This window comes from Parambassis ranga, chromosome 15 (assembly GCF_900634625.1).
Source record: "Parambassis ranga chromosome 15, fParRan2.1, whole genome shotgun sequence".
Classification (NCBI taxonomy): Eukaryota; Metazoa; Chordata; class Actinopteri; family Ambassidae; genus Parambassis; species Parambassis ranga.
Genome location: NC_041035.1, coordinates 13,331,238 through 13,349,637, shown reverse-complemented (window position 1 = coordinate 13,349,637; position 18,400 = coordinate 13,331,238). Strand labels below are relative to the sequence as shown.

Below are 18,400 nucleotides of genomic sequence, written 5' to 3'. Positions count from 1 at the left end.
GATGATGTATTTTGGTTGGCATCTTTCGGACTTAAATTTAACAAACCAGTGAGGATGTACAGGTATGAAGCTTTTCATGAGAGGGCACTTACTGTACTTACTTACTAAGGGCAGTAGAGTACAGTAAGAGCATTCTAACAGGCTATTGTGTGCTTTCTTATACAAGTTATACAAGGCTAAGGTCTGATGAAGTGAAATGATCATTCCAAACAAGGGGAGGTGCACAGCCTCAGTTAATTTGCTGTTAGTTAAGGCTGGGGTAGGTTTGGGGTTGTGGTTAAAAGAAACATTACCTCTTTGTTCGAAATGAATATATTATGATGTTTATCAGTCCAATCACCTTCACCTTCCTTTTGAAAAAAAAAAAAACATCACAACTTCCCGTTTTCTCACAAACCTCAAAACCTGCTGCGTGGCTGCTTTTGTCTCTTGAACATTAAGACCTGACATGACAGATGGTTTGTTACCTAGAACCATCTGGGAAGTCGTCCTTGGAAAATGTTTGGAAAAGGGTACACACTTTCAAAAAATACTTGGTAGATGATTTGATAAACCATCTGCCCATAACAGCAAGCAGTAACCTCTGGAACTTAGAAATGATGCTGAAATACCAACATGTTTACAAGCTAACTTCGCCAAATCATACACTCACTTTCATCACGAAGGAATGTTGTTATATTATTATTATTATGCCTGTAGTTCTTCACTAGACACTGATTGGTCCAGTCCGCTTTATACATGTTTGCACTTTTTGTAATGAATTCTTGAACTGATTGACGCTTTCTCCTTTTCTGATTGGTACTAGGACATTCTCTTGGGATTCTCTTGATCATTGGCTAGACTCAAGGTGCCACCACTTGGCTACAATATCCTCCATCATCTTCATCTTTGTCTCCACATTAGAAAGACTGTTATCAGAACTGGAAATGAATTCTCCCCAGGAAACAGGGGAGACAGGGGAATAAAGCAATGCTTTATCATGCGTGTATTTTAATGCTTCTGTCTCTGAGCCTGGCTATGTGCAGGACTGCTCAATGCCAGACAGAAAGGAACCAGGAGATGACGAGGAAAGGGAAAGGGAAGCCAGCAGAGGTTTACAGAGGGCTTGATCTGTCTGCCGTGTGATTAATGACTCCTAAAGTCAAAATGAGTCCTAGAGCTACAATATAGTTATACTGATCCGTGGAGAGGACACAACTTAGAGCAGCCTGAACAACCTTCTGTATCAGACAAACTCATGCACTTTGCTACACAAGGCGACAACAGGCAAAATGAGCACAAGAATACAAAAAAAATGTTACAAACAATCACTGTTATTTACTGTTCAGTATACATCAAAACTGGGGTGAATGAAAACAGCTTATATTCTCTAGAGATTTTAGACAAAGCACTGTATTCCCCAGTATTTAAGATGCATTTATAGAATACGTATTTATAGGATGCATCTTATGGTGACATATTCAGAGCAGTAAACTCTCAAACAGCCTCCAGTCGGGCAGTCAATTCAAGGATGAAAGTGTGAGAGATTAAGGCTGGTCGCGCCTGTCTGTCATTATCTCTTACGTAGTATCAGGATATCTGTCATATCCCAAGACAGAGATGTAAGATCAATATGTTCTAGAATGAACAAAAGAAATGTCCCCTTTAACTTTGCTTCGTTTCTAAATCTTTACAAAGACGTGACAGCTTCTGATTCCAGGATTCAGGCTGCTAACCATTGACTTTTGATTCTCTAATAATGACCTGCTTTACTGCTGCAGTGCTTCGGTCATGTCTAAGTTACTGTAATGCATGGTGACCAAGTGAGTTTTACTAGAACATCTATAACATTACACCTAGAAACCAATGACTGACTGTAGGCTTTAGCATCAATTAAGATGCTACCAGTAAATGTTGGCACCTCCAGTATGATTTGGCAGGTTTCTGTCTCCAAATGCCAAAGATAGCATCAACCATAATTTGGACATCTGGGCTTCGAACCAGCTTTACTACAAACCAACAACTGAAACTAAGTCAACAGTCTTTTAAAGCAGACTTCAGTATAAAACTAAGGTGAACAACAAAATCAACATTAAGTTCTTCATACGACAGCTGTCACTTTTTTGCTAATCAGATAGGAGCTCTGTGTCCAACGGAGTGAAAGTGTTGCTCCATTTGCTTGGAAACTGAGAGGCTGAGTGTGATATAATTAGCAAGCCAGTAGTGAGCGTACAAAAACACTTCCAGAGAAGTTCCTCAGATGCTTCTCCGTCCTCCCCATCCTCTCATTGCCTCAAAGGTTCTTCCTTCAGATTAGCTTCTTTAGAAAACATCCTACGAGATACTGTAATCTTAATATAATAATGGACATTCGCTTGCTCGAATTCTAATCTTAAGTAGATGTTGACACGTGTGCACACGCTGGCCTACACACAGGCACAGACTGTAATAAAATGTTAGGTTAATCAGTCTTAGTTGATTAGTCTCTGTGAGGCATAGTTAGCCTGAAGCCAGACACACCAAGTAATTGAAATACCTCCATATTTAGACGTCTACCTGCGCAATTATTCCTCTCAAAACTGATTAAAATGTCTAACAGATAGAAAGGAGGGAGTGTGTGTGGGAGTGTGTGTCTGTGTGTGTGTGTAATGCGTACAGAGGAGACACAGAGGAGGTCATTGACAAATGATGCTCAAAATTGGCTAGTGTGTTTCAAATTAGATAAGTGAAATAAGAGATCCATTTGCATAGATCATTAGCTTTTGAGGATATTTTTACTACAGCAATGTGGGACAAAAACAGCTTCATTCTACTGAGGCTGAGTCTTTTCTGCACAAACTACAGAGACCTGCTAATGAAAGGTTTCCCTTGGACAGTGCACACGACCAGGTGAGACGGAGGCTCAGGAGAGGTTTTGTCTTCTGAGGATACGTGATGTAATGAATCATATTCTTATGCTGCAGCAACACTGAAATAAAGATAAACAGAACAGATGGTTGCTCAATATGACCTTATCTCTTTCCTAAAATGATAACCCTGTTGCCTTCCTGATTTAATAAACAAATGCTTCCTACTATTATTACAGCTTTTACATTGTTAATGCTTTAAATGTATCTCCATCCATCTATTTCCTTAACCTGCTTTCAGAATCAGAATCCCTTTATTTTTCCTCAAGGAGAAATTCTTTTTTGATACAGACGATGGTATTGGATTAAAATATGATATAATAATAAATATCTAAGTAACATCCTAATCCCTGAGTTTTCTCTAAAAGAAACATATTTACCACTGTATACATCTTTACATGGTAAAGAGCATGGTATACAAAATACATACTTTGTCCTGTACAAGGAGGTGATGGGGGGCTGGAGCCTATCCCAGCCATCAAGGGGAAAGAAGCAGGGTACACGGTGACAGGTGTCAGTTAATCACAGAGCCAACATGGACAGACTAAAAAGTCACACTTACACGCGCACAGCCAACTTAGACCACCCAATTGACCTAGTGTGCACATCTTTGGTATGTGGGAGGAAACTGGAATACCTGAAAAAGTTCCACACAGGAAGAAAGGCCCCAACTTAAAAATAGCATCCTTCCAGCTGTGAGGCAGCAGTGCAAAATACCACACCACCCATTCTGTTAAATTTATCTCACTAAAAAAAAATTTAAAAAATAGAAATAATTTAAAATTGAAACCTGAACATTTGTTTAATAATCACTTTACTTTCACTCAGATGTAATTCAAGATTAAATTCATCTGTAATTAACATTAATATTTTGGAATTTTGTTTGTTCATTAAAAGGCATATAGTAATTTCACTGTTTTCTTACATTTTGGCCAAATCATAATTAAATCAAACTATAAAAAAACAATTAGCTAGTTAGAAGTTGGATACTGGAAAGTCTTGACCCTCCAGATGTTACATTCAAACAAATACGGCTTCCGCCTGTAGAGGGCAGTGGAAGGTAACACATTTGATTACACTATTCATCAGCACTGTTCAGCTCTTCCCATTCTCTTTGTCCTTCATTTAAATTCAGCTCCAGAGACCGAACAGTGGGAGGGTAATGAAAGATCACAAGCCATTAACAATTTTTCAGCACCATCATGCACATGTTCACACTGATGGGGATAGTAACAATGTTTGCTATTATAACACTGTTTTTTCAAGCTGTTCCTTCTTTTCTAGCACCCGCCTGCTTTTTGTTTTCTTTTTCTGTGTTTTTGAGTCAATCTAAATTGGGTTTGCATCACTCACAACAATCTTCTAAACCTTTTTCCGACAAATCATAAACACTCTGCTTGGCCGTTTCCTGCCAGGAGCCAGATTCAGAAAAGGATGCTGACCAGCCCTCTGAAGGTTTGTTGTATTTGGGCGCTGAAAGATTAGTTTCTGTTTTTATTGTCACAGAAACTATATTAAACAGCAAACTAAATACATCTCCAGACAAAACAACACACTGAAACATTGAACTTTGAGGGAAACCCCAACCAGTGCACAGCAGCAGCCCACGGGACAGTTATCCCAAATGTTTCCTGGGATTCTGCGTCAGTAAATATCACATTGGCAGCTAAATCAATGGCAGAAATGACAGGGGCCAGTAGCCTTTTTTGTTGTTGTAAAACAGGTTGAATAATAGCTGCTGTCTGCCCAACATAAATGTTTTATTCAGACAAATCCTGCTGCAAGGCTTGTGTGCCATTGTTAATACTGTATGTGTGAATGAGAGTCAGAGCCAAGAAGAGTGAGCACAGAAATTTAAATCAGAGGGAAATATAACTCTGCTTCACTCCCATTCAGCATTAGAACAAAGCACGGCTGTTCTGTTATACTGCTGAAGCAGAAGTTTCAAGCTGGCTGGAGACAATTAAAAAACCTTAAAAAAATCATGTGTGCTGCCCTTTACAACTGAGAGCAGCCATACTTGAAGATATATTAATGTAGAGATTAACTCAACTCATGTTGACAGTCTGCCCTGCAGCTCTGACACTACCAGATGAATAATACAAAATCCATGACACTGTGTCTTTACAGTAAGTAATAGCTAGAAACCACCTCTAATAGTCTGTATAGTAATCTCTAATAAAGACTGCATAGTAAATAGGAAGATTACCTCAGAAAGAATGAATTACATTCAGGTGCTACTGATCAGACGATACATGCTTCAAAGTCTTGGATTTACTGTCAAACCACTGAACACTTGATATTTTTGCAATTTGTGTACTTTGCTTGGAAATCTTGTTAAAACTAAAACTTAAACTCATTAAAGATGATGGAGAAAATATGACTTGTGTGTCCTGTGCCAGAACATCTCACACAAAAAAACAACAAAAAACTGCAGAACGTCTCTGGGTTAAGCTGCATACAGGAAAAGGTCTTCAGACAGGCTAAGCTGTGGTAATGCTAATCTTTTAAATTCTAATAAGTTAGTACAGGATATTTTCAAGGGCAGGTTTGCATGTGTGTGTATGTGTGTGTGTGTGTGTGTGTGTGAATGTTATCATCTTTTTGCAGACATGTGTTGAAGGAAGAGCAATAGAACGTCAACAACTTCTGTTCTTTTATCCACTAAGCAACTGCCATGTGAATACAGTTCCTCATTTACAAACATATGCACACACACACACACACACAAACCTATACACCAGTGCTATAATCAAATCATAGGAAGGGGAGCCAGAGGAAAAAAATAAGACAGACAGCGACAGAAAAGGGAGGAGAGAAATAAGTAAAAAAGAAAAGAGAACCTGGAGAGAGGGATGGAGGAGACTAGAGAGAGTTGCGTATTAAATATCCCCTGTCTGATCCTCCTGTGTCCCAGCCTCTCATCTTCTAGCTGGCTAGCCATCAGAGGGGCAGAGACACAAGGAGCCTCAGACAAGGGCAACAAGGACAGTCTTCTCTGTGCTCACTGCAGTTTTATTACTGTTTATAAAGTTTGCCATACTCAGGATACTTGTTGTCCAAACCACTGATATACACTACAGTACCAATAACACCTGCCCTTGTTTCAACCTTCACTAACAGAGCAGAATCAAGAATCTTTGGTCCATAAAGAATTTATTCCTGTTAGAAATAACTTTCAGATGACTTGTATTTGTTTTCAGGTTGTGACGCTATAGCAGCAGCAGCAGCAGCAGCAGTGTGTGAGGTAGCACAGGTCACTCTAAAATGGACTGAGAGCACACACACACACACACACAGACATTATCCCCATTAGCTTGTCTATCCAGTGAAGGGCAATTACAATAGGGGCAGATGGACATGCCTTTGTGAGTGTATGTGTACTTGGACACAAATGGGTCTTGTGCTGACCACTAAACAATTTAGCTGCACTTATCCCCCTGCCTCAAACTCTCATCATACTCTCCTTCCCTGACACACACCAAGCTTGCATCGCCAGGTTTAGTAGCCAAATATCCTTTTAAGCATGAAAAAGATTGGCTATACCTTCCTGTATACAGCTAAGGGGTTGATGATAGAGCTTCATGTAAGTGTTTTCAGGACTACACACACAATACACAGCCTGGTCTAACTGACATAAATGAGCTATGCTGGCCATCAGCACCAAACATAATTGTCTAAAAATCTCCTTAGAAGTTCAGAACAATACATTTTTATGCAGTCTGTGCTGTGTCATCCATATAGTAATGATGGCAATGTTTTATGAGGAAATAGAAGAGGTGAGTCCAGCTAAATTACTTTAATAGACCTGCATAGTTCAAAGCCCCTCACGCAGCATACTGCATTTGAGATCCCTGGGCCATCAACAGCAATGAGTCACACATTGTCTCAACTGTGTTCCACCTCACTGACAAGAATCACAATGAGGGAATGTGTGTAAAGCAAACAAAAACCGGAAGGCAAAGCATCTCTGCGAAAACTAATTACAATCTCCACGTTGACACATACGTCTCACATCCTGCTGCTAAATCAGTTATGAATTGATATGAAACATCTCAAAGACCTTGGAGAAGTGATGAAGCAGCTCTTGAAAGTGTCCCTGACATGCACTACACTTCATCAAGTCCAGTGCCAAGTCTATTTATTCTAAAATCTAACAGAGGCTGTGGTGCATGTGGCAAAATGCCACACCTTTCATTCAAGAAGTGACGGACCACCATTTCATTACAGCACAGCAGACCTGGAAGTTTATAATTAGTCAGTCACACTGAGAGTCAGCAAGAAGTAAATCTCAATGACAGGATCAGGTGGTAAAAAACACACAAACTGACATATCAATTACCAGCCAACATTCAGAGATTTCTTTGCTTCTTCAGTTAAAGTCAACAAATTCCATTCAGGGAAGAGGGACAGAAGAAAGCTCTTTTCACAGGCACGCTGCAATCCAGCACACTCCACAACATCTCTTCAATTTCTACCTCATATACTTCTACAGAACACACTCCATAGCCATTAGCCATTAGCCATTAGCTTTAAATCTATCACAACCTCATAAACTTCCAGACCAGAGTTCACCTCACACACACACTGTACGCATCCTCCATTAAACAAGTGTCACACTTCTCTCTCTTTTTTTTCCCAGCAAAAGTATTCAGTGTGTGTGTTTAATCGGTGTAGGGTCAGCAGCACAGCTCATTAAAGTAATGAGAGTCAGGCAGTCTCTTTATTTTACTGGTCTCGCTCTGTCTCACCAGAAGATGACTCAGTACCAGACCTAATGAGTCTGGCAAGAAGAGGGAAGAGAGACCACAGTTAACATTTTATCTCATTTTGTTTCTTTTCTGTAACTGGCCTTGCATTGTTTGGAGGCGCAGTTGTGCAAAACAGAGAGGAAGAACGTCATTTCTATCACATTTGTCTACACCAAACTCATCAGCTCCATGTCACATGACCTGGCAGTATCACATGACCCATCACATAAAGGTGTCGCCAGTAACTGTACAAGATATGAGCTGCTCTTTAGATGAGTCCTGTGTGTGTATCACATGCTTATATATAGAGTGGCTCAAAGCCCTTTAGTGATTCTTCTGAGCCCTGTACAGTCACTCTGCCAAGTGGACTAAGTTCCTCCATTAAAAAAATTCATTAGCCTAAGTACTCACTAGAGAGTTGGCACATACACATGCATACATTTATTAAGGCGTCTTATTCCCATAATGTATGTCTAAAATATGGGGAGACTGATGCTGATGCGGTATAATGGATGTATAAATAGGACCTCCAGTGCGTGTTTGTTTGTGTATGCAAGTGCTGTAGCACAGATGATGGGTTTCCAAGTACAACTTTTTTATTTTTTTGTATTTTTTTTGAGATGACAGAGCTGTTGGCACACCTTGAGTACTGGGAGCAGTCCAGCGGGTGCATCAGGGATAGAGAGTGTCTCTTATAGTGAAGCCTCCAGAATAATCTACCAGAGCAAAGCAGTTTTTATATTTTACTGTGCAAGCTACAAAACAGCTAAGAATTAGAGGATCATACTAATGCTAATCATGAGAATACAACCTGAGGGTCATTGCTGCCTGGTGTGTGCAGGCAATGTAAGGAGAGAACAAAGCAGAGAATGGAGATAAGAATCCCATCTGTCCTGTTGTCACTAACAGATGAGAGAAAAGCAAGTGTGAACAATGTGAAGTAGATTGGACTTAGGGGGCAGGACGAAATAAGGGTCATCCTGATAAGACAGGCCAAACAAGGCCTTGGAGCATCGTGACAGCTCCTGGAGGGGAGCCAGGGAAGGACAGCGAGCTTTCCAGTCAGCTCTTCAATAACAGCTATTTGGTGTTTCAGTGTAAATATATCATTCAGAAAACTATAATTAAACAACACACGTGTGAAATTACCCTCTAATTGAGTACTTAGTCAATGACGTCTTTACCACAAATCAATTCAGGTCATCCCCACCATAAAACATGTTGACCTGTGATCTGCAGCAAAGAAAATGAGCTGCAGGCCTATATGTTCTCTCTCTTTACTGTAACATCTTCACATTAGGGCTATAGGATAATGTGAGTGTGAAGACTAAGGCTGACATTCCCTCAGTGAGACAAGTGCCTCCACACAGCACTCAGACCCACTCTGTCCATAGTGTTATCGATTAAAAGGTAAAAGCACACACCCCAGGGGCAGAGAGAGGCCACACACACAGCTAAAGTTACTCAGTATGTGTGTGTGTTAGAGAGGGAGAGGGAGGGAATGTTGCATGGCCAATAGTTGCACTGTAACCCAAACCCTCAGACAATGCTGCAGCTCACTCAGGAAAGTAACACACACTGAAATCTTTCAGATATCACATCTTATACTTCTTTTTGTTTTATTGTTTTTTTACAATAACAACAAAAAACCTTTACCTTCCCCACCAACAGGCTCGAACATCCCAAACTGCTCCAAGACTTTGATGAAGAGACCCATGACCACCAGAACTGCAATCATCTCCAAGCCATCCAGATTCAACATGTTGGGAGACCACTGTCGGTCATCTCCCAGCACTGTTCCACCGTGCCAGGTCCGACTGGCCCAACTGCGCCCGACCTGAGCAGCTTGAAAACTTTTGCTGTCCTCTACCTCTTCCTGAATGTTCCCACTCCAGAGGGATGGTTAAAAATACCTGATGAGCGGATGATGGCTTGGCCAGGCTTGCTTTAATGGCCGTTCCTCTCCTCTCACCCAAAACCTGGCCTCAGTCAACCCCCCCCCCCTCCCCTCCTATCCCCTGATGGAGGCCATAACTGCTGGAGCTACAGGCTGCAACATGGAGATCCAATTGTCACAACAACAACTAAACTAAAGTTTTGACTTTTTTCCTTCTCCTCCTTGTTTTCGCTCTTTCTTCTTCCAGGCCCCTGTCGAGTGCTGGAATCTGTGGATGTGCAGCGTCTGCTAGTCCTTTGGCAGTGGTTGTCAGGAAGCGAGTGTTGTGAGGGGGAAAGAGGGAGTGAGTGAGGGAGAGGCAGCAGATAAAGAGAGGGGGAGAGGATGAGTGGGAGATGGCATAGAAAATGAGAGAGGGAGAAAGACTAACCTTACGTGTGTGTGTGTATGAGCAAGAGAGAGAGGGCCAGAGACACGCAAACACACACACACACAAATATAGTGAGGCAGAGACTCACAGAGACTGTTCGAGAGGGGGGTGAGAGTTGAGGTATGCCCTCCCTTTCCAGTGACATTACCTTCATTGATTTGCCTAATGTGGTTTCCTTGGTAACTGGAAGAGAGCATTTAAAGCAGATTTGACTAATGGAAAGAAAATATATTTATGTTCATCTGAATTCAAGTGCCATCTCATGTGTGTTTTACTGTGCGGAGATTGCGACGTCAGGTTTAAAGGCTGTGTGTATGCCTGCCGGTCAATACAATCATTAACTTTTTAAATGTCTTGCTATTAGAGCTTAATGGACAAAACATGCAGCTAAATTCAGTTATCAAAGATGTAAGATGAGAACAAAAGCTGAATGCAATAGTAATAATTTTAGATAGTAGTCCTGGTGATGTAAATGTTTTTTGTTTCTATTGCCACCAAACTCCCCTGCGTGGTTATTTTTGGTGCCTTAAATAAATGAATAAAACTGCTACAACTGCAATTTACCATAAGTGTTAGCATCAAAAAAATGCCTAAACAGTTTGTTTTTCAAAGTGTATTTTGCACACAAGATTACACTTGATAAACTTAATGTTCTATTATGGTGACAGTTATCTTTTATGACTTTCATTATTTTTATACCTGCAGTACTGTCCCTAACCGAATGTGTTACATTAAGGTAAAAAGTAACTCTTTAACCACCACAAACTTTCCCCTTCACATCTCTTATTCCCAGTGTCAAACATCTGTCTGCTTTCTGCCACTCATCAGGTGAGAATGGGCATCAACAGGAACCAGCGCAGGCTGCTACAGTTACCCTCCATCTGATGCTCTGCCCCTCCCCGCACGTCTCCCTGTGAGGATATCATGTCGCCTTATGCTGCAAAAATAACAAAATCGGAAAAAGGTATGTACCCTCTTCATCTTACTGTCCCGCCATATTTCCCCGTCTCTGCTTGAGAAGCAGGAGGACAGCAGGGGTTGTGACAAACATGCTGTGTCTGTACTCACTCCCGTTGTTTCTCTTTCTTGACATTCCTGTAGCTACATTTTCAACAGTGTCCTGCCTCATTAAGAAGACATCTGCCACATAAAACAGCATCAGCACGGACCATGTGGGTCACTGCACACATAAGTGCACATAGACCCACGCAAGTCAGGCAAGGTGACAGGAAACCCAATCTCACATGATGTCACTCTGCTCGTATACGGTGTGAAAGCAAATAAACATGTCAGCGCAGTTTTTCTCCTCACTCAATGGCAGTAATGTATACGGGTTGTATCGATGCAGGGCTCTGCAGATTGTCTGCAGATGTCATTGCAGACATGGTGAATGTAAACAGAGAAATATTGAACCACGCACCTACAATAGAGGCAGGGAGAAAGAAATGTGAGTGTGACTGTTGGTTAAAAATGATTTCTCTGCCCACTTATTTATTGTGGAGTTGTCATTGGAGGGGACAAATGGAAGGTAAGAAGAAGGGAGGCTGGCTGTTGCATGGTGGCAGGGGAGAGTAATGAGAAGTAAGAAAAGACAGAAACAGAACATGAAGGAACAAAGGAAGGACAAACTGAAGAGCCTGAGTGACTAAGGTCAGACTCCTCAGTGTACCGATCTGCAGAGAGAAGAAGAGGCATCTATTCTTTATTACCCTCTAGCTTCTCTCCCCTCCTGGAGGATTTTTCACCTCATTCTGGCTGTCACCATAGAAAATTGGGACCTGCAGATGTGTCCTCTACTACTTCTACATCATTATTCTCCCCCTGCTTTCTTCGTTTTTTCATCAAAATGAGAGGATTATGTATACAGGTCAATGGTTAGAAGCCTTTAATTTTAAACAGATGGGTCACTGTTATACTCTTACAGTTAAAATTCTATCAAGTGCAACAGGTCCATCTCAGAGTTCTGCAGCAACAATTCACAGCACACAGTTTGTACTTTATATTAAAGATGCCAGAATCAGAACTTATGTCATTGTTTTTCTAACTAATGTATCATAAACACAATCATGAATTGAAATGTCAATCTATGACTAGTACCACATAAAAAAAATCCAGTCCTAGGTAAATGTTATGATGAATGTCTTGCTTTAAAAGAGTCTCTGTCCCCAAAGACATCATTTATCAGTCATTATCCAGAGCTCTGTGTGTGTCCTATTGAGACTTCTCAGGCTAATGAGTCCTCAAAGCAAAGCTCTCCTTTGTCTGATATAACCTATAATATGAGACAATCAGAATCAGTCAGCTCTAAAAAAACACACACACACAAACTTTCCCCTCAGGCTCCTATTGATTTTTCACAATTTCTTCTGCTGATAAATACACTGTAAGAGATGCTGTGAGGCATGATCACTGAGGAGAAGCTAGTTGACTGATACAGTGTGTGCTGACAGGTTCACAGTTTTTATGGTAGCATTTATGAAATGAATGGCTGTGTTGAGCTCATGTCTCAGTATTTATGCACTGTTTGTATATGTCAGACGTCAGACCTCAGGGGAATATCATGAATCAGTGATCTGACATTTGAGCTGTCAGATCATCTCAGGTAGACGGATTGTGAGTTGAAGCGGTGAAGAGGGATTTATGGCAGATAGAGTGCCTGCAGTGCTCTTATCTAAAATAATTCATTTGCCACAGTGCTGAAGTTCAAAAATGGAAGCATCTTGCTGTATAGATTCCTGCATGGGCATTCTCTGATCCACACCATGTGCTAATTGAAGAACACAACTATTGATCTCTACTTCAATAAGGCTTGACCAGCCATGCTTAAGAGAAAGGACCCTACCAGTTCGTACACACACACACACACACAAAGCGGCACATGTGGCTTCTGAGGAGCCAAAATTACTATGATCACACCCACCTACCAGCCATCACACATCGTAATTTCACTTGACCATTTTGCATCATGCAAGGGCATGGATGAACATACAGAATACAGTTTAAATCAATAACAAACTCGCCATCTGGCTGAACAAGTTGTCTTTAGTGTCATTGTCTCTGATCGTAAGCCGAACCAGACACATGATCAATAAAGCTATAATACAGCACTATAGAAAACAAGGTTTGACTGGAAAGGATGTGGTAAATCCAAGGCCAGCTAGACTGGGACATCTAGTGGGCACAGAGGGCAAAGATCAGACTTTCTACTGCAGACAGGGGAAATCACTGTGTACTGACTGTACAGCGTATGAATATAGCCGTGTCATCTTATGAGAGAATATTTTTTGTTTCCTTATTATGGTAACACTGCATCTTCTTGTTACTCATCTGCCAAAATTACAACATTGTAGTGCTGCTCCATAGGACTGTACTACCTACGATTCAGCCAAATAATGAAAAAAACGACACAACAGGTTGATGAAAGAGATTAAAGTACTAAATGATAACGCACAGAAAGTAGATCTCATTCAAAATTAAATCTATATAAATGCAATAAAGCTGGCCCTGACATAAAAAAATATTTCACTGTTTGCGCTGCAGTTCAAATGGCACATTCACCCCTGTGTACCAACCTTGATTGAGGGGTAACCGGAGGCAAGGTTGCAATAGATCAGAGAGAAAAGTTGGAGATTGCCCGTTCTGTCATTTGTATGCAAACACTGTAGTCTTGAATTAACAGACCAGGGGCTAAGGAAAGGTACATAACAGGAAGAAGACCATGCAATACACTCTACAGCAGATCAACATATATTTTACAAACATAAAATGCCACTCACCCTTTCTCATAAACAGCCAGTAAGACAGTGGGAATACTGACATGATGATGAGTGCATAAAAACCTCCGATGCCCTCCTCAGGGCTATTCAGTGACTGAGAAACCCACATACTGGAGCCAACACAGGTGAATGGTAGCAATCCCCTGTGACTCTGTGTTATAATCAGGGTTTTCCTCCTTACGTGGGCACATCATAGTTTGTTCCATGTGCACTCATACATGAACAAACCAGTCATCGTGCACCATCTGTTTTGATAAGACGTGCCGTGTATTGGAAAGCTACACAAACAAGCCACCTACTATCAATTAACTATTCAGCAGATCTAGCATGTGTACTGTAAACCGTCACTGTTGTATTAGTTGCCATTATACCCGATGGAAACACATAATACATGTGCAGTGAGCACACAGACAGCAGAAAATGGCAAAACACCTGTTTGGAAATACAGGAATACGTGTGTAGGACATTTCCAACTGCAAGCTCTGCAACCAAACACTAGTGTACAGGACCAGGCATGTATGCAAGACTCAAAATAAACAATGTATTATTTATATCACGAATGGAATTGAGAATGAGTGAACTTTGAATTTCACAGTGCCAGTGAGCAGGTGCTGGATGGCTAGAAACCTACAGGGAAAGAATAAAGGGAATGGGAAAGAAGGTTGTGGGAGAAGAAAAGACAGACAGACAGGCTGCAAGAGAGAAAAGAGAATTCCAAGATAATACCCAAGTGACACTGACTGGAAGACAAAAAATATACACAACTTGTGGGTGTGTTAAGAACACACAAAGAAAAAAGGAATCACACAATAGAAATGTAAATGGGGACATGCTAGAGACACTGGGTGGTCAATAAAACAAGTGCAACTTCAATCAAGCTCCACTAGAGGTCAGTGTAGATTAAAGTATTTACATAGTTTTCAAAAGCACACACGTGCCCTCAGGGCTGTTCATTCAAGAACACAGATGCCTGGAAGGGCTTAGATATGGAGCGGTGATCCTACAGAAACTTTTCATGTGTCTTTCAAATGATCCTTACGCTAACCTGATACAAGCATGCAACAGTTTTGAGCTGGTGCCAAGCCTGAGACATCATTTCATCAGCCAAGCCTTTAAGGAAGACATGCATATAGCCTGGCATGCAGCCGAGAAGCTCGTGTGGCTGACAGTCGCCTGTAATAACTTATCTCTGACCTGATCCAGAACCAAAATGTCTTCTCTTGATGAAGAAACGCACTGCTGGCTGAATTCATCATTCGTTATTTTTACTGACTCATACCAAATTTGCTGAGAACAAATGTTGCCAGGCTGTTTGTTGGTATCTAAACGACTGTCTCAGTGGACAACAGGACAACAGGACAATGACAACAAGCATGCGGTGCTGACGCCATGCTGATTCAGCAGCTAATCAAAAGGCACAAAATGATCCAACCTATACCTAAAGGACAAATCTATCTGTGCTGCACACACAAACCCTGCAATGTCACACAGGGTGGACATCACACTATAAATGAACAAGCATTAATAGACATCAACCAAGAAGAATATTTTGAATCTTTATCACATGGGTTTCATTTTTTCTGAGTCGACATCGGCAAATGGTTGTATACATTATTAAATATAAACAATTGAGGAGAGGAGAGGAGAGGAGAGGAGAGGAGAGGAGAGGAGAGGAGAGGAGAGGAGAGGAGAGGAGAGGAGAGGAGTGAAAGCTGCGATTGTCTCTGACAGCCAGGGCCAGTCAAATGCTCTATTGTGTTAAACCTGTCAACTGTCACAAAAGAGAGAGAGCAAGAGAGGAGTATACTGACAGAGGGGCGAGAGAGAGAGAGAGAGGCTGTCGTCATGGACACAACACACAGCATCTACTCTCCAGGTTTGGTTGCACACACACACATCTACCCCTATCTATTTTCACACATCCCCATGTGTTGGTAAAGACACCAAAGACAGGCATTACTATCTCATCTATTGTGCCTGTGAAAGTATTGATCCAGCTTACATACAACATACCACACACGCACACACAGCGAAGTTTCTGCACTCCTGTCTCCCTGATATTGCGCTGTGGACATGACAAACCTCATTATCATGGCCATGCAGGCAATGGCGCCCATTAGTATTCTGCAGAGCAGACACACAAACACATGCACGCACACAAAGTGGGGTTATTTCACATAAGACTTGAAAATGCCTCCCAGAGAGCAATCATTGCTAATCCCTTTCCTGCTACTTCCTCCATCTTTGAAGTAACTGTACTACAATTGTCTGAAGAGATTTCTATTTCTGGCTGGCTAAATCAATCAATCCTACAGGAATATGATCAGAAACGATCAACCATTGTTTTCAACGTTTCTCATAATGCTTACTGTTGGGTGAATTTCCTGGTCCTCTTTGTCCTACAGGATTCATTTAAAGGGGTGGTTCAATTTAATTGGATATATTAACCTCTAGCAATGCATGCACACATGTTTGGCAATTTAAAGCAGGTGAATAGGACCTATTTTTGTACAGCTGTACTGCACCATTTTATAATCAATATCTCTCAGACAATCCCCGTCACCTGGCTGTTAACACTTTTCTACTGAGTAACTACTGCAGCTGAAAAATCTGTTGACAGACAGCTCTGTGTATTAACCAAAATAACCAGTGCAATAAGGTGAGGTGTTGAATTTGAGGGTATAACTATCTGGAATGGATGTGATATCCTATATATATATATGAGGCAAAAACATGAACTCAGGCTAAAGATGAAGTTTAATCTTTCACTCATTCACTACTATACCAAAACACATCTTACTGAGGAGTAACTTGAGATTATCTCAGTAGCAGAAAGTAGTGACATCTTAGAAATGTGAGATGTTGCATTGTCAGAAAGTAGTGTGTATGTTAAGGACAATACTATAAATTGGACGATAGGAATTGTACTTTTTGTGTATACATATGGTTGAATGTTCTGCCGTGCACATCTGGGTTTGTCTGAGTGTGTGTGTGTGTGTGTGTGTGTTTTCAGTGGGAAATGTTGTCAGCTATCCTGTTCATGCTTTATATGGAAACTGCAAAACTGCACATTTCCTGCAATTCTTGGAAAACTGACACACACACACACACACACACACACACACACACACACACACACGGTGCACACCTGATAAAATGTATCTGTGCTCTTCTTCCACAAAGGCACACAGGGACACAGGTCATGACGTGCTGCACAGAGTGGAGTGGGCCTCCAGAGCTATAAATAACCCTGAGAGGAATCAGATTTGGAGAACCGGAGGTGGGAACTGATGAGATCACACATACCCCTATGTGTGTGTGTGTGTGTGTGTGTGTGTATGTGTGTACATGCAGGCTTGGTTCAGACAAAAATGGAGATGGAGACAGACTGACATCATGCCGACTGGCAGACAGACAAGCAGAGAAAACAGCAGGAAAGCAATAGATGGAAAGCAGGAGCAGGTTCAACACACCACTACATCTGGAGAGGGGGGTGGGGGGTGACGAGGCATTGAGGTGTCTACCTGGTGAATGAAAATGAAGAGGAGGAGGAGCTCACTGTGGCGATAATGAGGAGGAGGATGATGAAAAGATGGAGGAAGTGTTAGCTGAATGCTGATGAAATGGGAACAAAAGTAAATCTACATGTTACACTACACTGTGGCCTGAAGTGTCATGTGTGCAGCCTTTCAAGGGCATCGTAGTATTAATAACACATGAAACATGAAATGATTGATGGATCATTTATGGACTGTATTGAATTATTTTACATAGGAAAGTGATTTGAGTGTCTGACCAATGTCTGTGAAAGACAATCAAGTATAGACAAAACCCGACAGCTACTCATACAATCCTATTGTTGTTATAAGACGACACTGATTATAATAAAATTGCTCATTGCAGCTGCATTTCCTTCGGTGCTCTTTTATTTCAAATATTCCTTTATGTGGAAATTGTAAACATTAACAATCTAAAAAGTAAAAAGGGGGTGGGGGGTTATTTGACATTTCTCAAATAACCCCCCACCCCCTTTATATAAGAGCAGGTGCTGCACTTGTGATCCAACAAAAGTTACCAGAGCTATCCTTATCTTGTCCTCTTTGTATGCTGAGCTTCACTCTATTTTCTAAACTAAGACATATCACTTACAGCCCTTTATTCACACACACACACACACACACACGTACACGTTGCTGGAGTACACAACTGACTGACAGACTTTAAATTGATGCAGAGCGAGAAGATGACAGACAAGGACCACTTGAGAAAATGACAAGCAAGTGACACATTTACAGTAATAGGAGAGAAGAGAGAAACTGAGCTTTGTCACTCAAGAAAGATGGTGATGAAGCCTCACAGTGAGGAATGATATTTATTTGTATATTTAGTTATTTATAAGTTTGGGTTTTAATTTGATTTTGTCCCTGTATTTATCAAAACTCTACCATCCCTGATAGAGGATTGCCCATTTGTATTAAAACATGCTTCATCACTACTGTGATCACAAGTAGTAATGGAATAAGAAAAAAAGGCAGTTCTTTCTCACTTCACTCTTATTTTCTTGTGTCCTTCCCTCTTCCCTCCTCCCTCCTCACTGTTCCTTCCTGCCCTCTTCTCACTCTGTTATTCTCTCTCTCTCTCTCATGTTGACTAGAGGTCAG

The 18,400-nt window shown here is 41.1% G+C and overlaps 1 protein-coding gene across 3 annotated transcripts in view; it reads right to left on the bottom strand.

Moving 5' to 3' along the window:
• Positions 1 to 18,400, bottom strand: part of LOC114447220 (Kv channel-interacting protein 2-like) — a 67,716-nt gene that overhangs the window by 9,663 nt on the left and 39,653 nt on the right. The window contains exon 1 of one of the 3 annotated variants that reach the window (XR_003671821.1): positions 13,740 to 13,813. The exons of the other annotated variants lie outside the window; for them this stretch is intronic. The gene's annotated coding sequence lies outside the window, so the exon portion shown is untranslated. Of the gene's footprint in view, positions 1 to 13,739; positions 13,814 to 18,400 lie in introns of those variants that run through there. 3 annotated transcript variants of the gene reach the window in all.